This window comes from Rutidosis leptorrhynchoides, chromosome 1 (genome assembly GCF_046630445.1).
Source record: "Rutidosis leptorrhynchoides isolate AG116_Rl617_1_P2 chromosome 1, CSIRO_AGI_Rlap_v1, whole genome shotgun sequence".
NCBI lineage: Eukaryota > Viridiplantae > Streptophyta > Magnoliopsida > Asterales > Asteraceae > Rutidosis > Rutidosis leptorrhynchoides.
Window position 1 is genome coordinate 173,555,683 of NC_092333.1, and position 25,787 is coordinate 173,581,469.

At 38.0% G+C, this 25,787-nt stretch overlaps 1 long non-coding RNA gene across 1 annotated transcript; it reads right to left on the reverse strand.

Annotated features, from left to right (window-relative positions):
- Positions 1–22,329: 22,329 nt before the first annotated feature.
- Positions 22,330–23,339, reverse strand: LOC139867079 (uncharacterized). The gene is made up of 3 exons (XR_011765747.1): positions 23,070–23,339; positions 22,904–22,927; positions 22,330–22,677 (listed from the first exon to the last, which is right to left on the reverse strand). It is a non-coding gene; the product is annotated as an uncharacterized lncRNA (long non-coding RNA).
- Between the last annotated feature and the right edge of the window lie 2,448 nt (positions 23,340–25,787).

Consider the following 25,787-nt stretch of genomic DNA (forward strand, 5'->3'; position numbering starts at 1 on the left):
CATTCAAATGTTCAAGCTGTACCGATTACACCATCACAGTCAACTACTATGGAGACTCAACCAAGTCTCTATGATGAAGATACAACATCAACTGACTCAGCTGTTGCTTCTTCATCCTCCCTCCCACCTCCTGATGATCATCTTGAATCAATTCAAGATACATATGTTGATACAAATCCAATTATTTCTCCAGATACTCAAATGAATCCATTAGACAACGTTACATTAGCACCAGAGGATCATGGCTCAACGTCAACAACGGTTGATGTTTCAATAGATACTACTGATGTACAACCTCTTCCACATAACAACCGATGGACTAAAAGTCATCCAATTGATCTTATCATTGGTGATGCATCTGCTCCAGTTTCAACTCAAAGGGATACTCTGAATATGTGTTTATACACTACCTTTCTTAGTAAGATTGAACCAACAACAGTTGCTCAAGCTTTACTAGATCCAAACTGGGTGGTAGTAATGCAAGAGGAGATCAATCAGTTTGATCATTTGAAAGTATTGCTATTAGTTCCAAGACCAGTGGGTCAACTACCAATAGGGGTTAAGTAGATTTTCAAGAACAAGAAGGATTCTGATGGAATTATGGTCAGAAATGAGGCACATCTTGTGGCCAAAGGATATCGATAACAAGAGGGTATTGATTATGATGAAACGTTTGCTCCTGTTACTAGGATTGAGACTATTCATCTATTCCTTGCATTTGCTTCTCATATGAAGTTCACGGTATTTCAAATGGATGTCAAAACTGCTTTTCTGAATGGTTATCTTCAAGAGGAAGTATATGTTGATCAACCAGAAGGCTTTATCAATCCCATTCATCTAAACCACGTATACTACTTGGAGAAAGCTTTGTAAGGTCTAAAGCAAGCACCGTGTGCATGGTACGAGACCTTAACAAAGTACTTGCTGGTTAATGGCTTCTCTCGTGGAACGATTGATACAACACTCTTCATCCGTAAAGACCATGGTCACATTCTCTTGGTTCAAATTTACGTTGATGATATTATTTTTGGTTCCACATCCCCGACCCTTTGCAAAGAATTTGGTGACCTTATGGCCAACAAATTCGAAATGAGCATGCTTGACCAGCTTAATTTCTTCTTGGGGTTACAAGTAAAATAATTACCAAACGAGATTTTTATTAGTCAAACAAAGTATATCAATGATATGCTAAAACGTTTTAAAATGACTTATTTAAAACCAATGACAACCCCAATGAGAACATTACTGGATGCTGATGCTAATGAGGAACCCTTTAACATTACGCTTTATCGAAGCATGGTTGGCTCTTTAATGTATCTGACTACAAGTAGACCAGACATTACACTTGTTGTAACTGTCTGTGCTCGCTTTCAGTCAAACCCTAAGAAATACCATTCCAAAGCGGTGGTTAGGACTTTTCAGTACCTAAAAGGTACTCCTAATCTTGGAATCTGGCATCCACATGGATCTGATTTCAATCTCACTGCTTATACTGATGCGGATCATGGCGGTTGCCATGTTGATAGAAAAAGCACATCCGGGTCAATTCAGATGTTGGGGAATATGTTAGTTGGTTGGTCATCCAAGAAACAAAACTGTGTTTCTTTATCAATTGCTGAGTCTAAGTATATAGTTGTAGCTCATTGTTGTTCACAAGTTTTGTGGATGAAAACTAAACTCCTAGATTATGGCTTTAAGATCACTAAGACCCCGATATATTGTGAATCACAGATTGCAATTGCCATAACTAGCAACCTGGTTCAGCATTCTAAGACTAAACACATAGACATTCGTTATCATTTCATTAAGGACCATGTTGAAAAAGGAGATGTAGAGTTATACTTTGTGCCTACCAAAGTGCAATTAGCTGATATATTCACTAAACCCTTAGATGAACTTAGGCTAAAGTTCTTGATAAAAGAAATTGGTATGGTAGAGTATAGTGTTTAACTTTCCCTAGCTATATTGGGACTTATACCTAGGATTTTGGTGTTTAGGGGAGTAATACTTTTTTAGGGGGAGCAACAAATATTTTATGCTTTAGATATTATCTTTCAAGGGGGAGCCTTTAAATTTCTGATAACTTCCTGGGTTTATTTTTCAATGGTTACGAAAGGGGGAGGTAATTGATTGATATCATATTTCAAGGGGGAGTTACAAAATTTTCTTGGAAAGATCAAAATGATGTTAACTTTCATTGTATATAACATTTTGAGGGGAAGAAAGGGAGAAAATTAAAAAGAAAATTGATTTTCAAAAAGTGAATTCATAAAATCTCATGTTTTAAATTGAAAATATTCACTTTGGCTTGTATACATCGTATGCAACCCGTTTTAAAATTGGTATCATTGAAGATTTGTACTTCGTACATATTTCAAATTTTTCTAAGTACAAATCTTGTTTTTAGAAAATTCTTAAAATTGGAAAAGATAAAATCCAAAAAGAATTGTTTTCACTGAATAAATGCTACTTTTAGTATTATACCGAATCTGACAACCAACAGTGCAGATTCGGTAAGTTCTAAAACTTTCAAAAATATCTCAGAAATCTTTTTCATTGAAAATATGATAAACTTGAAAATTCGTGTTAAATATTTGTCAAAATTTGAAGTCAAATTGGTTGAATTTTGAAAAATGGACTGCATTCGGTAAAATAGGCCCATTCGGTAAGGCCCAATTTTAAACATCTTTGGTATCTATAAAAGGAGAGTCAAAGTCAAACTTTCTCTCACACTGTTTTAATTGCATACCGAGTCTGATTATACTTAACGAATCTGCTTAATCTACCGAGTCCGTTCTTCTCTTTCTTCAAATCTTTGGTATTTCTTCATTTTAATCAAGTTTAAGATATACATCTTATAGATCTGAGATAACTGAATGATTATAAACCATAAAAGATCAAAAACAACAAGATTATGACACTTAATTTTGAATTAATGTTGATTATACCGAATATGTAACGACCCTGGTTTTTCCAACGTTATTTATTAATAATTATTATTATTAATACGCTTGATTAAACGAATGTATGTTATTACATTTACATGTTGCTTTAATTGCCCGTACTTGAACTTTAAATGCCCGAAACGTCTTTGTGACACCCGGAACTTGCACGAATAATATTTTAAGATATTATTTACATTCATGATTAATTTTATTAATCATTTTAATTAACTAAGGCTTTTAGTTAGTTACTTGGGCTTAAGATGGACTTTTATTGGATTACTTGCTAACTACTTGCAACTTGGGCCTTTTAAGTGTTAATGGACTAGTGTAAGCCCACCCTACTTATATTATGGATTAAACTAGCCCATGTTTACATGTAAGTATGATACTTGAACTTAAACTAGTTGGTTACATAGAATTGGAATATAGTTGGCTCATTATCCCCATGAACACCACCCTTTTATCCAACTTTTTCAAGCTTTTCATTCAAGTGACCAACAAACAAACCTCTTCCCCTTGTTTTTGCTGCAGAATGCCGAATCCCTTGGCCACATTTAGTGGTGTTTTGGTTTCCATTTTTCATTCACAACTTACTTGCATTTCCCTCTCAAATACACACACACAAACTTGCTTCTTTCTCTCTCAAATTCTCTCTTGTTCTTGTAAGTTAACTTGAAGTTTTTCTTCTTCTTTTTCCTTGTGAAAACCGTGGCCTTCATCATCATAATCATCATCATCTTTTGTTGTTTGTTACTTAATCTTGTTGTAGTTTAATTACTTGTAGATTACTAAGTTGTTTACTTACTTACTTACTTGTCTTTCTTTACATGTTTCAAGAATCAACTCTTTAGTTTGAATTCTTCATCTTATATCTTGTATTTATCAAGAACATCCAAGAACATAATCTATCTAGTTATGTTCTACATATTTTGTTTCAAAAGATTTAAAGTTTATAATCTTTATAATTGTTACTTGTGTTCTTGTTTGTTGTATGTTACTAGAATACCACCTTCATGGTTGGTTTAGGCTTATCATTCATTTTCTTTATTTCTTATTGTTAGTTGCTTACTACACATTTGAACAAGGACATGAAACCAACAAGAGCTTACACTTTGGTGCAAGTATCATGGATCCAACACTTGGTTGTGATCTTTCTTAGTGTTCATGAACTTGTTCATAAACTTACATGTAACCTTGGTTCATCAAACACTTACAACACTTGCACTTGAGTTATGATGGACAAACCTTGGTCAAAATGATGTTAACACATCAAAGAGTTGTACACTTTAAGCTATACGCATCAAGGATGAGAACCGTGATGAACATCAAGCACCGAGACAACCGGAACTCTCCAAAACCCACTGTTCTGTCCAAAACCTACTGACCTGATGCTTCTGGAACAGACCAGTAGACCTGGGCTGTTCTAACCTTGATTTTTAGATAGAACTTTTCGAGTAGATAACTTTTCATATAGGACTCGTCTTAATCCGAGTTACGGTTTAGGATTTATGGCCCTCCGATCGTTACCATGTCCTTTAACGTTGTGCAGAAATTTCTGACCTACTCGCACTTAGACCGTCGCCACGGTCAAACCAAGACGAGTTTGCTTCTGTAAATTTTACCACACTTAAGGGACTCATAGACGGAGCCATGACCACTGGTCTCACCTTAATTCAGTAAGGGTAGAGGCCGTGGTGACTGACCGAAGTCAGCCTTTGTTTTAAACGACTTTCATAAACGAGTCTTACTTGTTACCTTTTGTTTAATGATGATTGATGATGACCCTTATGACCTTAATTACGTACTTGTAAACCTTTTGAGACGACTTATTGACTTAGTGCTATTTGACTTAGGTTGAGGACGTTTGGACCGTTACTTGCACACCACTTTCCGACTACTACCTTACCATTACTACTAATCATTGTGAGTTATAGCATTCCCTTTTTACTTTAACTTATTTTGGGAACTGAGAATACATGCGGATTTATGTTTTACATACTAGGCACGAGTACTTAAACTTTATATATGTGTGGGTTATATAACGGCAGAAACATTCCCTTTAGCTCGGTAACGTTTAATCATTGGTTTTTGAACCGTGAACGCGAATCTTAGATATGGATCCATAGGGTTTGACATCCCCACTCGGGCTAGTAGCGCTAGCATTTAACGAGTGTTTAATACTTCGAGGTTATACGCACTTGCCAAGTGCACTTTAAGGGGGTACATTAAACGTTAAGTTAGTTACCGGGTGCCCACGGTTAAGCATATACTTTTACATACTTTTGAAACGCTCGTTGTAGCACTGAAATCTCGTGGCCTACTTACATTACTGTTATACTTAAACTATAGCTCACCAACCTTTGTGTTGACCTTTTTAAGCATGTATTTTCTCAGGTGCTTGAAGTCGCTTCCGCTATCTTACTAGTCGTGCTGTAGAACCCGCTGCCTAGAGTTGTTATCGCATGACTACTTATGTTGCATTCAAACTTTTTACTTATGAACTTATGTTATGTAACGACCATTATGGTCACGTACACTTATTTAATGCTTCTACTTAGCGAAGCATACTTTTGATTTGTAAAACAATTGACGTATGTTATGACGTCACTTTTATTTATAAATGTAAACTCTGTTTTGAAAACGCATATAGTACTTAACCTTGTAATGATCCTGTTGTTGATGGTCCGTACATGATGATTTAGTACGGGGCGTCACATTTGGTATCAGAGCATTGGTTGTAGGGAATTAGGATGCATTAGTGAGTCTAAGACCGACCCGAGTAGGATTCACTAATAGGGCTAATCTACAACTTGTTAGTTTACTTGTTTCCGCTGAACTTACTGCATGCTGCTGCTTACTGTTACTGCTATATGCCGTATGCTACTACGTGATTTCACTACTGCATGCTATTACTTGCTTTCGATTGCATGCTAGTTTCGTACGATTACTGATATTGCCATGCTACTTATTGTTATACATGATTTAAACTGTTGGCCTATTATTTGCTTGCTTTATGACATACTGACATGAAAAATTTATTTTTCCTTGTTCAGATGTCGGACGTTCCACCTACTGACATCCCGAGCGGCTCAGGCCCCGTTGTTCCACCCACTGCTGCACCTGTTGCTGCTGCTGCTGCTGCCGACATTCCGGCCCCGACACCCACTGGCGACCCCGGCGCCTCTAGTTCTGGAGCTAGCTCTAGTGTGCCTATCCCGGCGTCTTCTTCCAGACCCCTTAGGCAACTGGCTCGCATTGGTGGCATGGAGATCCCCGCGGAATTCGGGGAAGGACCCTTCCGTAATCACTGGCGCACACCTTGCCGACGCACTGCCGACGGCCGCTTAGCCGTGATTACGCCAGGCCGACACCGACAGATGTTGGCCGCTTTCGGATATGTTGAGCCACCCGCGCCACCACCGCATGATTCAGACGACGGTTCTTCCACCGATGCTTCTTCAGACGACACCTCATCTGACGACTCCAGTGATGAGGAGGATCCCGCTGACCGACCGATTCAGGCACCTTCTACCCCGCCGAAGAAGCGGTATCGCTTTGCTGGCATAATTCCTGGTCGAACTGTCACTGACGCTTATGGTCGGCGTCGTAGGATCACTGCTCGTAAACGGCTGGTGCCGTACCCCGCCGACCCACAGATATTACCGTCTCCACCCAGAGCCGGACCATCCACTTCAGCACCACCGGCTCCACCTGCACCGCCAGCACCACCTGCCCCACCATCTTCCTCTAATGAGGAAATGAGGCGGGAGATTGAGATTCTCCAGACTCGAGTTACTGAGCTCGAGGAGCAGATGACTCATGTTTTGGACATCTTGTACCCACCATCGCCGTAGGACTTTGTACTAGATTCTGTATTGTAATCTCTTTTTGTAATTTCATATTTCACTTATGTAATGTACGAACTTATTGTAATGTATGAACTTATTATCATTAATGAATGGAATTTGTGTTGTTACTTTGTGCGCAAGTGTTCTATTTACGTTATCATATCATGGTTTTGTGGTACTTATATATGCTTGCATTACTTAATCAACATGTGTTGTGCTGTTTTCATGTTGGTTGTTATATACTATATTATTATTATTTGCATAATGGATTTTGACTTGAGTCAAAATGTTTGTATAGAACATCATGGCCAACGGGAGATCTATCCCCACCGCGGCACAAATTGAGGAAATGATTAACGAGCGAGTCGCTGCTGCACTAGCTGAAAGACAACCCCAAGTTCCACCACCACCGCCTGTCAATCCACCTGTCGTCCGAGATGGGTGTACTTACAAGGAATTCCAAAACTGCAAGCCACACTACTTCAGTGGCACTGAGGGACCCGTCGGTCTCACCAGATGGTTCGAAAAGTTGGAATCGGTATTCAGGGTTAGCAATTGTTCTGAGGCTAACAAAACGAAATTTGCATCTTGCACGCTGTCTGATGGCGCGCTCACATGGTGGAATACCATGGCCCAAGCGAAAGGAATTGATGAGGCGTATGCTACGCCTTGGGAAGAATTTAAATGTGCTATGATCGAGGAATACTGTCCGAGAACCGAAATTCAAAAGATGGAAATCGAATTTATGCAATTGAAAACCGTAGGGAACGACCTTAACAGCTACAACCGTAGGTTTTTGGAATTGGCTCTTATGTGTCCAACCATGGTCACCCCCGAATTTAAGCGTTTGGAGAAATACTTCTCGGGACTTCCTAAGTCCATCAAGGGTAATGTTACCTCATCCAAGCCACCAAGTGTTCCCGAAGCAATGCGCATGGCGCATACTCTCTTGAATCAAATCATCCTTGACGAGCCGGAGAAGGCTAAGTTCGAAACTGTTAGTGGTGAAAAGAGGAAATGGGACAACAACCACAACAACAACAGGGGTAGGAACTATGATCAAAACCCGGCAAAACGACATGAAGGGTTCAGGCAAAACAACAACATACACAACAACAACACCAACCCCAACAACAACAACCGCACCAATCCGAACTACAAAGGAACCTTACCACAATGCAATAGGTGCTACAAGCACCACACTGGGTATTGCAATGTTATCTGTGAGAAGTGCCAACGATCTGGACATGTTGGCAAGGATTGCAAGGTTACCACTTTGAATGTGAAGCCAAACCACAACAACAATGGGCCTAAGAAGTGTTATGAATGTGGAAAGACGGGCCATTTCAGAAACGAGTGTCCTAACAAGCGTAAGGATGGCGGACCACCACGTGCTAGAGCCTTCAATGTTAATGCAAGGGACGCTCGCGACAACCCCGACTTGGTGACAGGTATATTCAAGATCAACAATCTTTTAGCTTCTGTCCTATTTGATACTGGTGCCGATAGGAGCTATGTGTGTAGACATTTTTGTGATAAGTTAGATTGGTCGTTAGTTCCTTTGAAGGAAAGTATGCTTGTCGAGGTCGCCAATGGAAAACTTGAAAAGGTTGACCATATTAGTCGTGGAGCTATTATCAACATAGCTGGTGCAGATTTCGAAATTGATTTGATACCTATCAAACTGGGAAGTTTTGACGCGATCGTCGGTATGGATTGGTTGAGCAAGATAAAGGCCGATGTTATCTGTGGAGATAAAGCACTTCGCATACCACAAGGAGATGGCGAACCACTGGTTATCTATGGAGAGAGATGTACCTCGAAGTTGAACCTCATTAGTTGCGTGAAAGCGCAAAAGATTATGAAGAAGGGACGCTTTGCTGTCCTAGCACATGTGAAAGCGGTAGAAACTGAGGTGAAGAACGTGAACGACGTACGAATTGTGAACGAATTTTCTGATGTCTTCCCAGAGGAATTGCCTGGATTACCGCCGCAGAGAGCAGTAGAGTTTCAGATTGACTTAGTGCCAGGAGCTGCACCTGTAGCTCGCGCACCTTATAGACTCGCACCTTCCGAGATGCAAGAATTACAGAGTCAACTACAAGAGCTATTAGATCGAGGGTTTATCCAACCAAGCTTCTCGCCTTGGGGCGCACCTGTGTTGTTTGTAAAGAAGAAGGATGGATCCTTCCGTATGTGTATCGACTACCATGAACTCAACAAATTGACTATCAAGAATCGATATCCTCTTCCACGAATTGATGATCTTTTTGATCAACTACAAGGATCGAGCGTTTATTCAAAGATCGATTTGCGATCCGGATATCACCAGCTGAGGGTGAAGGAAAGTGACGTGATGAAAACTGCATTCAGGACCCGTTATGGTCATTATGAGTTCCTCGTGATGCCATTCGGTTTGACAAATGCACCTGCCGTGTTCATGGATCTCATGAATCGTGTCTGCAAGCCTTACTTGGATAAGTTTGTTATCGTCTTCATAGATGATATCCTCATCTACTCTAAGAGCGAAGAAGAACATGAGCAACACCTTCGGCTAGTGCTTGAACTCTTAAGACAAGAGCAACTTTACGCCAAATTCTCCAAGTGCGAATTTTGGTTGAAGGAAGTACAGTTTTTGGGTCATGTTGTGAGCGACCAGGGTATCAAAGTTGATCCCGCCAAGATTGAAGCCATCAGCAAGTGGAAAACCCCCACTACTCCAACGCATATTCGCCAATTTCTAGGTCTCGCCGGTTATTATCGAAGGTTTATCGAAGGATTTTCTCTGATTGCGCGTCCTTTGATCGCACTGACTCACAAGGGCAAGAAGTTCATTTGGGAACCCACACACGAATCAGCATTCCAAACTTTGAAGAAGAAGTTAACCTCCGCACCTATCCTATCACTTCCTGAAGGCAGTGACGACTTTGTTGTTTATTGCGATGCATCGAAGAGTGGTTTTGGTTGTGTACTGATGCAACGATCAAAGGTTATTGCCTATGCCTCCCGCCAATTGAAGATTCACGAGCGGAACTACACTACACATGATCTTGAACTTGGAGCCGTTGTCTTTGCACTCAAATTGTGGAGACATTATTTGTATGGAACTAAGAGCACTATCTTCACCGATCACAAGAGTCTCCAGCACATCTTCGATCAGAAGCAATTGAATATGAGACAGCGTCGATGGATCGAGACGCTCAACGACTACGATTGTGAACTCCGTTATCACCCCGGCAAGGCCAATGTTGTAGCTGACGCTTTAAGCCGAAAGGAGAGGACGGCACCTCTCCGTGTTAGGGCTCTGAACATCACCATCCATTCAAACCTCAACAACCAGATCAGAGTAGCCCAAGTTGAGGCTCTCAAGGAGGAGAACATATCTCACGAGCATTTGAACATACTTGTCTCTCGATTCGAGGTTAGAGAGTCTGGACTCCGATGTTATGCCGGAAGAATTTGGGTACCTTACTATGGAGATCTACGAAGCCTGATACTTGATGAAGCACACAAATCGAGATATTCGATTCACCCCGGTGCAGGTAAGATGTACCACGACCTTAAAGAACAGTATTGGTGGCCGAATCTTAAGAAGGACGTTGCGACTTATGTTGGTAAGTGTTTGACTTGCTCGAAGGTTAAAGCCGAACATCAGAGACCCTCTGGGTTACTTCAACAGCCGGAAATCCCACAATGGAAGTGGGAAAGGATCACAATGGATTTCATTACTAAGCTGCCGAAGACGGTGGGCGGATGCGATACTATTTGGGTTATTGTTGACTGCCTCACCAAATCTGCACACTTCCTAGCGATGAAGGAAACTGATACAATGGAAAGACTTGCTCAGCTGTACATCAAAGAGGTTGTATCTCGTCATGGTGTACCTTTATCAATCATCTCCGATCGCGATCCCCGTTTTGCTTCCAGATTTTGGCGTTCTTTGCAAGAAGCCATGGGAACTCGTCTTGACATGAGTACTGCTTATCATCCTCAGACTGACGGGCAAAGTGAACGAACGATTCAGACCTTGGAGGACATGCTGCGTGCATGTGTCATTGATTTTGGAAAGGCCTGGGAAAGGCATTTGCCACTCGCCGAATTCTCGTACAATAACAGTTATCACTCAAGCATTAATGCTGCACCTTTTGAAGCATTGTATGGTCGTAAGTGCCGATCTCCTATTTGTTGGGCCGAAGTAGGCGAAAAGCAAATCACCGGACCCGAGGTAGTTCACGAAACCACGGAGAAGATCGCTCAGATCCAAGCTAGACTTAAGACTGCCCGTGATCGCCAAAAGAGCTATGCCGATCTTAAACGGAAAGACTTTGAATTTAATGTTGGTGATCGTGTAATGTTGAAGGTTGCACCTTGGAAAGGTGTGATCCGTTTTGGAAAACGTGGAAAGTTGAACCCACGATACATTGGTCCTTTCGAGATCTTGGAACGTGTTGGACCAGTTGCATACCGTTTGGATCTACCAGCACAATTGAGCTCAGTTCATCCTACCTTCCATGTGTCAAACTTGAAGAAGTGTCTTGCTGCACCCGAACTCATCATACCATTGGAAGAACTTACTAATGATGACAAACTCCACTTTGTGGAGGAACCTGTTGAAATTATGGATCGTGAGATCAAAACTTTGAAACGCAACAAGATTCCGATTGTACGAGTACGATGGAATGCCAAACGAGGACCTGAGTTTACTTGGGAACGAGAGGATCAAATGATGCGGAAATATCCTCATCTTTTCCCGACTCCTCCATCTACTTCAGCTTAAATTTCGGGATGAAATTTTCTTTAACAGGTGGGTAATGTAACGACCCTGGTTTTTCCAACGTTATTTGTTAATAATTATTATTATTAATACGCTTGATTAAACGAATGTATGTTATTACATTTACATGTTGCTTTAATTGCCCGTACTTGAACTTTAAATGCCCGAAACGTCTTTGTGACACCCGGAACTTGCACGAATAATATTTTAAGATATTATTTACATTCATGATTAATTTTATTAATCATTTTAATTAACTAAGGCTTTTAGTTAGTTACTTGGGCTTAAGATGGACTTTTATTGGATTACTTGCTAACTACTTGCAACTTGGGCCTTTTAAGTGTTAATGGACTAGTGTAAGCCCACCCTACTTATATTATGGATTAAACTAGCCCATGTTTACATGTAAGTATGATACTTGAACTTAAACTAGTTGGTTACATAGAATTGGAATATAGTTGGCTCATTATCCCCATGAACACCACCCTTTTATCCAACTTTTTCAAGCTTTTCATTCAAGTGACCAACAAACAAACCTCTTCCCCTTGTTTTTGCTGCAGAATGCCGAATCCCTTGGCCACATTTAGTGGTGTTTTGGTTTCCATTTTTCATTCACAACTTACTTGCATTTCCCTCTCAAATACACACACACAAACTTGCTTCTTTCTCTCTCAAATTCTCTCTTGTTCTTGTAAGTTAACTTGAAGTTTTTCTTCTTCTTTTTCCTTGTGAAAACCGTGGCCTTCATCATCATAATCATCATCATCTTTTGTTGTTTGTTACTTAATCTTGTTGTAGTTTAATTACTTGTAGATTACTAAGTTGTTTACTTACTTACTTACTTGTCTTTCTTTACATGTTTCAAGAATCAACTCTTTAGTTTGAATTCTTCATCTTATATCTTGTATTTATCAAGAACATCCAAGAACATAATCTATCTAGTTATGTTCTACATATTTTGTTTCAAAAGATTTAAAGTTTATAATCTTTATAATTGTTACTTGTGTTCTTGTTTGTTGTATGTTACTAGAATACCACCTTCATGGTTGGTTTAGGCTTATCATTCATTTTCTTTATTTCTTATTGTTAGTTGCTTACTACACATTTGAACAAGGACATGAAACCAACAAGAGCTTACACTTTGGTGCAAGTATCATGGATCCAACACTTGGTTGTGATCTTTCTTAGTGTTCATGAACTTGTTCATAAACTTACATGTAACCTTGGTTCATCAAACACTTACAACACTTGCACTTGAGTTATGATGGACAAACCTTGGTCAAAATGATGTTAACACATCAACGAGTTGTACACTTGAAGCTATACGCATCAAGGATGAGAACCGTGATGAACATCAAGCACCGAGACAACCGGAACTCTCCAAAACCCACTGTTCTGTCCAAAACCTACTGACCTGATGCTTCTGGAACAGACCAGTAGACCTGGGCTGTTCTAACCTTGATTTTTAGATAGAACTTTTCGAGTAGATAACTTTTCATATAGGACTCGTCTTAATCCGAGTTACGGTTTAGGATTTATGGCCCTCCGATCGTTACCATGTCCTTTAACGTTGTGCAGAAATTTCTGACCTACTCGCACTTAGACCGTCGCCACGGTCAAACCAAGACGAGTTTTCTTCTGTAAATTTTACCACACTTAAGGGACTCATAGACGGAGCCATGACCACTGGTCTCACCTTAATTCAGTAAGGGTAGAGGCCATGGTGACTGACCGAAGTCAGCCTTTGTTTTAAACGACTTTCATAAACGAGTCTTACTTGTTACCTTTTGTTTAATGATGATTGATGATGACCCTTATGACCTTAATTACGTACTTGTAAACCTTTTGAGATGACTTATTGACTTAGTGCTATTTGACTTAGGTTGAGGACGTTTGGACCGTTACTTGCACACCACTTTCCGACTACTACCTTACCATTACTACTAATCATTGTGAGTTATAGCATTCCCTTTTTACTTTAACTTATTTTGGAAACTGAGAATACATGCGGATTTATGTTTTACATACTAGGCACGAGTACTTAAACTTTATATATGTGTGGGTTATATAACGGCAGAAACATTCCCTTTAGCTCGGTAACGTTTAATCATTGGTTTTTGAACCGTGAACGCGAATCTTAGATATGGATCCATAGGGTTTGACATCCCCACTCGGGCTAGTAGCGCTAGCATTTAACGAGTGTTTAATACTTCGAGGTTATACGCACTTGCCAAGTGCACTTTAAGGGGGTACATTAAACGTTAAGTTAGTTACCGGGTGCCCACGGTTAAGCATATACTTTTACATACTTTTGAAACGCTCGTTGTAGCACTGAAATCTCGTGGCCTACTTACATTACTGTTATACTTAAACTATAGCTCACCAACCTTTGTGTTGACCTTTTTAAGCATGTATTTTCTCAGGTGCTTGAAGTCGCTTCCGCTATCTTACTATTCGTGCTGTAGAACCCGCTGCCTAGAGTTGTTATCGCATGACTACTTATGTTGCATTCAAACTTTTTACTTATGAACTTATGTTATGTAACGACCATTATGGTCACGTACACTTATTTAATGCTTCTACTTAGCGAAGCATACTTTTGATTTGTAAAACAATTGACGTATGTTATGACGTCACTTTTATTTATAAATGTAAACTCTGTTTTGAAAACGCATATAGTACTTAACCTTGTAATGATCCTGTTGTTGATGGTCCGTACATGATGATTTAGTACGGGGCGTCACAGAATATGAGTATGAAATCTTTAATCTTAGATTAAACTCAATTGATTAGGTTGATTGACATGAAATGTTGTCTAATCTGTGTTAAATTGATTGATCTATCAACTGACCGAGTCTGATTACATGTTTAATTGATTGTTTGATGGATTATGTACATACCCAATGTGTTCATTCTATAGTACCAAGTCTGTTCATACAAGTAACATGTTTTCTGATTTAATTGAGTTGTTAATTGATTATGGTTAAGATTTTGCATCATATAAGACTTAATATGCATGTTTGAGTGTTTATCTGTGAATTTTGAAGTTACCGAATCTGTTCTTGGCTTGTTACCGAGTCTGGTGTTTGGTACTTTGAAATAATTTAATTTTGAATTGGAAAAACTTGTGTGCTTATTCGAGATCTTTAAATGAAAGTACAAGCAATTTTGGTTACCGAATCTGGAATATTTCATGAATACCGAATCTGCTTGACACATGTTGAAAAATTGACTAAGTGTTGTTCTGATTCTTTGTGTTACATATTTGATTATGCATGATGCTTTTATAATGTGTTGAATCTTATTTGAATATCATGTTTATCAAATGTTTGTACATAATTGGAATAAAAGTTTTTATAACTTAGAAAATCCATTAAAAAATTAAAATTTGAAAAAGTAAAAGGATTTCAAAGGATATAAGAATAGAGATATGTGCTTTATGATAACATCTTGTGGTCTTCTACTTCTTATTTATACAGCTAAATGGTGAACAATCACTTTATCAATTCTGAAACCAATATTCCATGCAACTACTGGATTGCAATTCTGGAGAGGCATACATTATGGCATGCACTAAGCTCAACTGTTAGTGTGCCAGTTATAGACTTAGAGCTTCTAAACAGAACAATCATGTTTATTAAGGCTACACAACCTACGGCTGCCAATCCATAGGGAGAACCAACTAGATTTGAATTCGAGCTGAGAGGGGTACAAGGATTTAGGAGAATTGCTAAAGCAGACTTCAGGAGGATATTTCAGCTTCCTCTTGTATAGAATGCTCCTGCTCTTCCAGCTACTCAGCAAATGATGAGCTCAATTTTTCAGCTTGGTTATAGTGGAGCTAACAATGTTTCACCAGCTAAGTTTCAAAAGAAGTACTTGCATTCCCGGTGGTATGTGATCTTCTCGATCATCAACAGATGTTTGCTGATGACAAGGAGTGGATCTGATAGCCTGACTGTGCCGATGCTCAAGCTTTTCTACTCATTCACAAGAGTAGAAACTCCAGACTATGCAGAACTCTTGTGGGATCTGGTTCAAGCACAAGAGGATAAACCAAGGAGTTCCTACATTCCTTGTGAAAGGTTTTTCAGTATCTTTATCCATGATGCTATTACTGCTTGGAGAGATGCAAATATTTTTGTACCAGGTACATATGGATTACAGATGAAGAGATTTGGGGAGGTAAAGATGAATACCCCGGTGATTTCTGACAATAGATTCACTGAGCCAATTCCAAATTGGTTAGTGAGACTAGCTGAATCCCATGACGCTCGAATGCGTTCTTATTTTGAGGCAGTAGGTATACCTCTTCTGAACCTGGTACAACAAGTACAAGTTGAACCAGCCGTGGTTCCAGCCCCAGAGGTTGTAGAGGAACCTATAGTTCAACCACCCGGGCTAGCTAATCCTCCACTTAGGATAAACCTTAAACGTTTTAGGGTAGCTCAACAAGCTCAACCCGTGAGGAACAGGGAACCTAGTTCACCTAGGATTGAACCAACCTTTTCCACAACACCTGAGGAGAGCAGTGACACCGATTCATCAGTAACTGAATCATCTCCCGAATTACCAAAGAAGAGGACACGATATTTCCCGGATGAGATGATTCAGACTCCGCCAACCCAACGCGGTACTAGATCTAGGACTTCGACACCAATCGTCTACCAAATAGTTACTCTAACCATTGGTGATACTGATCAAGACCTAGAGCCTATTAGGTCACCATCACCCATCTCTGTATCACATCCAGTAATAACAGTAAGCCCTACGCTAAATGAAGCGCAAGCTTCGGTAGGCATGAGAGCTGAAAGCATGGATGGTAAAAATACCAATCAGCCCATCCAACCTAATCAGGACTTAATAATAAATCCTACCAAGCAAGATGCTTTGGAATCTAAGGAAGTAAAGTCTTCCTCTGCAGTAAAGTCTGCGATGACTCAATCGATTGAGGAAACTCAATCATTGAAGTCCAGAACGGTCGAAGGGGAGCCAAAAAATCTTGAAAAGGCCCCCTGCGTATCGACTAGAAATCCTCTTGCACCTCAACGTACAATAGGGTCTGGAGGTCCAGCTTATCTTGATGAGGGAGATCTGCCACGTCCCATGGAAACGAATCAACCTGAAAATCCTTCAGGATATTTATCAGACTTCCAGCAGACTATTCCTTTGGTTCAAGAAATTGATCCATTGGTTCAAACCACTTAGAGTCTGGAGGATGAGTCTTTTAACTGAAAGAGATGTGCCACCTCATGGTATAGCAGTGACTTCAGGAGTCATAGATAGTAATATCTCCATGAAAGCTAAACCGACGGGTAGTTTTGCTACTCTGTCAGAGTCCCATGAGACTAAGCTCATGGAAGCGGGTGATTCGAAAGAATCTTCGCCGGCGACAACTCCGGTTGTTGCCCAACCTCCATTAGAAGGGGATATCACGAATCTGACTAGTAGTATGTACATCCCTACATATAAGAATAATACCGCACGCTTATCCTTACCAGCCCTCACGGCAACTCAAACAATTTCACCGACATCACCTTCAACAGTTGTTGTTGATACTGAAGCTGTTCATGGTTACACTGTTGTTTCACCAACTGGGTCACCTTCTCGTATTTCAAACAAATATGGATTCAAATATCTCTCTGACAATGAGGTAGAGGAGCTATATCTTTCTCTATTTGCTAAACGAACTGATCTTGATGGAGTTCGCGATACTATGATGATTTATCTTGAGCAAGCAAGAGTAGTTTATCCTTTATCTCCATGTAAGTCACCTGGACCAATTCATATGCCTAACCATGATGATTTCAATCCCGATAATCGTCATGAGGGGGTGAATAGACATGGTTATGGGTCCAGTGGTTTTCAACGATCAACTTATGAAGCTGGTTTGTCTAGTCAACATTGGGATCACGATGTAGTTGAAATATCTGATCTGAAAGTGATGAAATTGAGGAGATTCAATGTGATAGTTTTCTAGATGAATCGGAAGTTCAGAGAGAAGGTGACTCATGGACATTAATGATTATGGATTCAGGTGATCAAATAGAGAATAAGTCAGCTCCAGAGGACAATCGAAATTTTGACAACGTTGAAAATATTTTGAGGGGGTCTAGTGTTGCTAATGAATTTAATGAACATCAATTCGTCAACATAACATCTCCAACCGAAGAATTTGGGATACACTTTGAGAAGCAGATTTTCTCAAATGGCAAAGAAGATACTACGACTCCTCATGATCTTAATGTTCCATTTCAAACTGCAGAAATTGTCCTTGAATGTGATGCTGATTATCAACTTGATGAGGATGAAGAGAAGCTGATTCTTTGTTCACCATTCATAGAACAATAAGCTTACAAAATTTATGGTGACTCTGATCTTGTCCTTGCTGCCTCAATGAGTGTTCTGGGTGCATGGAAATATCATAAGAAATCGGAATATCTCAAAGCTTATCTGAATGTTCGCGACAAATTTAAATTGAAGAATGATGAGAAACTTCAAGAACAGCGGAATTCATAAATCAAAAGCATTAACAACATTTTGATGATTAACAAGGATGGAGTGAAGATGCTACTGTTTTATGTGACAAGAATGGATGATGAGGACTATCAGTTCTCAGAAGTGGATTTTGATAGATTAAAGATGGACGACATTATCTACATCTACAATTACTTGATAGATCTGAATGAATCTACGACAATTTATCATGCTACTGCGATGAAGGCAGTCTACAGATTTATTCTTGACTTAATGAGATGGATGTCTGTTCACGACTTTTAGACGGGGTTGGAATCTGGACACAAAAAGCTCGGAATCAAACCGCCAAATCAATTGATTGAAGAGCTAAGATATATGTCCTTACTTGAAGTAAGTGATTGTCCATATGGGTTTGTGATTGTCAATTCTCATTACACAAAGGTCTTCATCAGTGTGTCAGACTTCAGAAGATACTCAGATGGAACTTTAATGTATGCTTTCAAATATTTGAGATGGAGACTGACCAACAAATGCTATTCATCTGAAGATAATGAGATTGTCAAATATATTCTCACGAGATTGAAGAGTCGTCTCAAAACAAGAGTGAACATAAGAAGATATGAGAGTCTCAAAGGATTCAAATCTAAAGTTCACTTCAGAGGAACAAAGTTCCTTTAGATATTTCAATAGGATTACATTGTAATTTTCACATTTAACACTAAGGGGGAGATTGTTAGGACCCCGAAGTATGTATAGTGTTAACGTGAAATAAGCCTAAATGAGGGTTCCTTATAAGAGGGCTATATAAGGAACCTAAGTAGTCCTAATTTGATAGCCATAGTATTGTAACCGAGTTCTAGAAGCTGTGGAATGTAATTTTACCGATTCTCTCTAATACCGAATATGTTCTTCACTTACAGAGTCTCACTCTAACTCATCACATCTTCTAATCTCACCATGATTTAACCTATCAATTGAGATTATGCTTGGGTTAAAATCACTTAAAACCCTCAAACTATCGAAATCACTTAAGATAATCGGTACTACTATGTTGACTAAAGGCCAATTGAATCCAACCTAGATCAAGAACACAATCACTTGAAATTCCTAAGCTAGTTGTCTAGATCACTCAAGGTGTTGAAGCACACATTGATTCACTTCTCAAATCACTAAGAGAGCTACTCAACATATGTAATCAAAGTAAAGCCTAAAATAAACTCATAGCAATGGATCTTTAGCTAAAAAAATATCACATGATCATGTAATTCATTCAAACAACATCATTTCATTGATTTTTGGGGCAAACACTTGCATTAGAGATTCATAGATAAGCAAACACAAGAGATTTAGCCAATCATGGCTAAGATTAAACTAATAATAAGCATAGAAACATAAACAATCATCATCTTAAACTTATTACAAGCAATAGATTCAAAATATGTAAAGTAAAGTGGAGATTACAACCTAAAATGTAAAGATATGAAGATGTAGAGTTAATCTATGATGGATCTTGAGCTAGCTTCCTTGAATCCACCTTCAAGCATCAATGGATGATGAAATTGGGGATTTGTAGGTGAAGTTCGGAGTTGGAATAGCTGCTCTATAAAGACACATACTAAAAATAACCTAATCTTGTTCCTTTTATAGTGCTGAAAATCTGGGCTAAAACAGTCACAGGAGCACCGCTTTTGACACAGGAGCGGCACTTTTGGTTTAAGTGAGGAGCGTCGCTTTTAATCAGGAACGCTACTTTTGGCTTCATTCAGGGGCGGCGCTTTTGATTTAGGAGCACCACTTTTGTCTGGATAGGAGCGACGCTTTTGGCTGTAGGAACGGCACTTCTGTCCATTGGTGGATAATGGAACCAAAACGTGCATAAGAATGTCGCTTTCTAGGTAGGTACGGTGCTTTTGGTCCACAGGAACGGCGCTCTTAGTTACGGAGCGGCGCTTTTAATGCTGAATTCTGCACTTGTCATTTCCTTAGCCACTTTTGATCAAGATTTGGTCAATTTTACACCAAATCAAGTCCTCAGCCCCCAAATTACCATTTAGCTCAATAGCATACAAAATAGGCTCCAAAATCATCAAAAACCGAACAAAGTGAGGGAGATATCTCGAGATAAAACATGTATAAATGGAGCGAAATCAGATACATTAGGAACATTAGGGACAATGTCCATGTAAGTGTGGGATGTTGGTATAATCTTTTTATGCTGAATTTAAATAACCCCATCACACAAAGATTCTGAGTTCTTAAGCCAAATTCAAAATTTTTAACAAAAGAAAGCCTTTCCGAAAAAGTACTTTCGAAAACCTAAAGCGTTTGTAAATAAAATTAAGGCTTAAGTAAGGTAGAAATCTTGTTGGGAACAACCGAATCTCTAATAGAGCATTGCATGACTAGGCATTGTCGACCTAAATTGATTATGGTGAGGCACCCAAGTAAGACCATATGAGCATTCATCTTTAATGCTTCACTACTAGTTTAATACCCGCGAATTCGCGGGATTATGAAAGTAAATTTATTAATATATATATATTCATGTTCAAACACAGGATCGATTAAGGTAGTTTGTAAAGATTCAAAGAGGATATAAATAATATAGTAAGGACAAAATGATGCAATCAATGTGTAAACAAAATGTTTATCTCCGACAAATACATATGAATATAGGTATGTATGAAGTAAACATGAATTAATTAAGATTCAACTTTCAATGTAACCTTAGAAAACATAGGAATAAGAAAAAAAGAGTATGAGCTCATCCATGTACACAACCTGCATATGTTGTCAAAAACAAAAATGAGTATGACATAGTACATGATGGTAATTCGTAGATGTAACAAAACAGGGCCAAACTTATATATCGAAGTAAGCAAGCAATGAGGTTGATTATATACTGAAGATCAACCAAGCATTACTTTTGGTCATGCTAGTTTCATCTAAGTTGGGTTTACATCTGAACCAAGAGGCATATACATCCAAATTCTAACTGCTCATTCAAAATTATTGACACATAGTATTTGTTACAATAATACAGCTATGTTGATGCATTATTGACCATAGATATAACCCATCAAAATAATATAGAGCGTATAGCTGTTGGTTTTGTATTATACATTTTTGACCTTAAAGTGACCATTTTGACACATACCGGCGGTGACCCGTAACCAATTTTCTAATACAGTAATGTACGACTAATTTTATGAACATTTATTTTTGAAATGGGACTGCTCGAGTAATGTTTACCTGTAATGGGAGTTAGTTTAGCTAAGTTCAATTTCAATAAACAGAAGCTCCTAATTGATTTTATTGAATAACGTAATAACAGAAATCTAAGCACACAATTTTTGATAAATCAGTTTTCAATGGATTGTTCAAGTACTTCTTAGAAAGTTTAGTCACCATGGGTGATCCCAAACTGCTGTATGTTCAAATAAAAAAGTTATATTATTTTCGGACACTATGACATTTTGTAAAAATATGTATATCACCTTTGTGTAAAAAAGTCGTTGTCAGCCGAAACCAATAAAACCATTTTGCAACCTAAATCTAACGTTTTGGTATAACTCCCCGAGTAAATGATTTAAACACAACCATACTCTCATGACTTTTCCTCTGCGAACCTTAAAGCGTTGGATTATAGAAAGTAGAATGTAAAATTAAATTTAACTAAAAATAAACTAAAAACCACACCTGGAATTTTTATATGCTTTTGGGTCACTTGGACTTAATGAAGGTGAGCCAATTTTTCCTGAAATATAAGAAAGACACTTACATTATAATCAAGTGATCATATATTTTCATATCAACATCATCATCATTTTCATAAGATTACCTAGCTAACTTGCCATTAAGGAAAAATTATTGTAATGGAATAATACATATGTTTAAGGAATTATAAGAATGATTTAGTTCATTATATAGTGCGCAATGAACTTTAGTTGATTATTCTAGTATGATTTATAATTTTAAAATATACACCGTATATCATAAAAAAGAACAAAAAATGGTTGTAGGTCAAGCTAATCCAACTCATTTTAGTGCACACCAATTATATTTATTTTTGACCCGCCCATTTTGCCACATCTACCATTTAGGTATATTTTTATCACCAATTCCATTTTACTATTGCCATTTTGATATCTAATCTAAATGTAGTATAATAAATAAAATAATAATAAAAAAACCCACATTATGCAATGAAGCGATGTAAAGCGAATTCAACTTTGCAAAAAGGCAAAAGAAAAAGTTAACAAATACTTACAAATAAGATAGCGGTACACTAGGATCACTTTCATTCGAAGACTAAACGTTTTCAGTAGAACACCATAAGGTTGACTATCTCTTTCGATTTCTCCCATCATTGTTGCATGAAATCACAAATAACACAATGATGAATAATATGAAGAAATATTGAGAAAATCAAGAACTGGAAAGTAAACCTATCCTTAAGAGATTCATAAAGTATATATTTGGGTTAGTACAACAAACCACCTCTACAGTTGCCGGAATTCATGAAGTCGAACGCTTTTAAAAATGATTCCACACTTTAATTTTAAGAAACCGATCTTAAGATTAAAAGCTTCTAAAAATGTTCAATTAACTCATTATACATCTCACAATTTCCCTACAATTAGAATGAAATAGAAACAAATAAACCTCACAACTAATTCAACCATGCAACAAACAGATATACGTAAATCGAGATTTTAAATTAACAAAAAAAAGAATGATCTCCCAGTTATACTCAAATAGCTTGAACTTGTCATCAAATTCAATGACTGCAAAATCTGTAAGATCAAAACAACTTCATTTTATAAATATGAACCAAGGAAATGTGACCAAGCCTTTACCTCAAGAAGCCCGATATTGTTTCCCTGTTAACAGTGAAGCAAACATGAAATTAATGTAAAAACCATGTGACCATTAAGAACTGTTATTAAGATTTATACCTTTTACCAAATAATAATATACAAAATTTAAAGACACGAAACAAATAAAGATGATACAAATTGATACATGGATGTCGATGAGGATCATCTTTAATGGTGTAGCTTGATTCGGGTTTGAAAAATGTTTTCTTCCAAGTGACAAAGACTTTCACTTTCACGCTCCAGCCAGTTCTTTCATTGTTGATATCGTTCAAAGGTGAGGACTGATCGACATGAGTCATTATTTGTGGTTAACCAAGACGATTAAAGAAAGTGGTATACTCAATAATAACTACTGATGGTTAGTATTTATAGAGTGTTTACTCTAACTTCCGAATAAATACAAAGTAGGGAAATTTCAATTTAAAAAAAAAAAAATTAAGTAAAGCAGTTAATATACAAATTAATTTTAAAGTATTTTAAAATTGACAATTTTGATGCACTTCCAAAACTTTAAGCATGATTTTGTAACTGTAAATCACTAAAGGGCTACTTCTTCAAATTCGTTATCAGTTGACAATATCTGTTAGTATCATAGAGATTTGATTTTCAACTCAAAACTCACGAAATGCATATGAAAATCCAACTAAAAAATAATAAACATGTAATGGATATAACTATATACAAAAAAAATAAAAAACCATTACAAAACCTGTTGTCGATGAGTTTCCGACACTCTCCAAAAATTATGGTTCTTTGAGTACAATCCATTTCGTCTTCCTCTTCTCAACATCAATTAATGAAATTGGAGATGAACATGGTGATGATAAGGTTGTATGACCCGATTTCATTGCCGGATTCGAACGCAAATAGAGACTTATTTGTATATTCGAAAGAATGGATACGAACACATTGGATATGAATCAGATTTGTATCATATCATGGGCATGTGTGTAAAGATCCAGTTACTCTGAATTTGTTTCCAATTGGTTTTTGAAGTTAGGGTTTTTTTAGACGAAATTAGGGTGTTTTTGCTGTTGTTTGATTGTGAATGAATTCAATTTTTCATAACCTTATTTTCCCATGTTGTCCCGCTACTTTTCTTTATGTCAGGGCAAAATCAATGTTGAAATTTACCATAATTTTTTTCTCCGATGACTGCAGAACTAACATAAATCGATAGTTTGAGAGGGAATAGAGAGCAATTTTTTTTTCAAATCTGTAGTTTGAGAGAGAAGAGAGCGGGGTTTTTTTAATCTGAAATTGGGGAAATGGATTGTAGCAGTTGTAACTTGTAACCGCGTATTTGTAATCCGGGATTAAAGATGTAATTAGAATTAGATTAGATGGAATTTTTAATAAGGGTTAAATAGATAAATACAATTAGTCTTAACTTAGATAGATTAGTCCAAGCTAAGATAAATTCTAGCCATTAGATCAACTTTTTTAAGGCATGTGATTTAATTTGAAAGGAGTTTTTTGAAAGGATGTGATTTAATTTGAAAGGAGTTTTTTGAAAGGAGTTTTTTGAAAGTAATAACTAATATAGGCTTTGTTTTAATAGGAAGAGAGGATTTTTTGTTGAGAGTGCCGATTTCTGTACTCAGAATCAGAACTTGCACTAGATCTGCATTTCAAGTAATGAAATGTGATTCGTGTATAATCAGAAGAGCTAGCCATTTGTAAAATAAACCTTTCACCCCTTCCACCACCTCTACCACATCAAAACATCATCTACATCATCTTTACTACCATTCGAAAAAATCCAGAAAATGAGATTCCTTCTAAAAACCCGATGTTGTAAACCTCTCAAGTATCATTGCAAAGGTCTTGAAAAAGTTTACCGAAAGAAAATTTCTCGAGATAAAATCTCCAAAAAAAATTGTATTTTCAAAGTTCTGAGAAAAGGAGCAGAACTTAAAAAGGGAAACGCCGAGGAAGAACTTGAGCGCAAACGCCTATCACCCCAAAAGGATTTGAGTCTTTATCAAGCCTATGACAATGGGTGCAACAGACTGGCTAAGAACAAATTCATTTCTTAGATCTATAGGAAACCTTAAACACTTGTATGATTCAAGTGACCCGTGAGAGCTACCCTAAGTCTTGTAACCTCCCCGCATGCTTGCAGAGATAGTTTCAACCCTGACATAGATAACTCACCTTATTTTTTGCCCTTATAATAAAAAGCAAAACGCTTAGGCTAATAGAAAAGAAACTCCGAAAAGATTTCTTAAAGTAAAAACGAGAAGTTTTCTTGAGGACAAGCAAAGTCTAAGTATGGGATATTTGATATCGGCTAAAAAGTCACGTTTTTACCCCGGTATTGAGGCCCAAAAATAATAAAGTTCCAAGCTTTATTGCCAAAATACCCGCTTTATCAGATGAATTTGAAGATTAAGTAATTACGAAGACGGTGTAAAAAGAATCAAGAGAATCGGAGCTAAAACGAAGATTCTATGGTGAAAACGGTTAAAGACGAGAAACCAAGCTACGGTCAAAGAAATCAAGTTACGATCCAGTGAAAACAGCAATCTAGGGCAGGCCATACAGCCTGCCAGTGTAAAAAACGATCTGCCATATGGTTTGGGCAAACGACCATGCAAAACGGCTTGCCAGGCCAAACGGCCTAACCATACGTCCTGCCATACGGCCTGCCAGCCGTATGCAGGCAATTTTCAAGTCTATTTAAAGGGATTTTTTCATCCATTTTTACACACACTTCAATTCACCTCTCTCTCTTTCTCTCTCTCTCTCTCTCTCTCTCTCTCTCTCTCTCTACAGTATTAGTCATACTATCAAGGTCTTCGACTCCGTGCGGGAATCCTAGTACCCAGAGAAGAATGCTGAAGATTGTATTAGGAGCGGT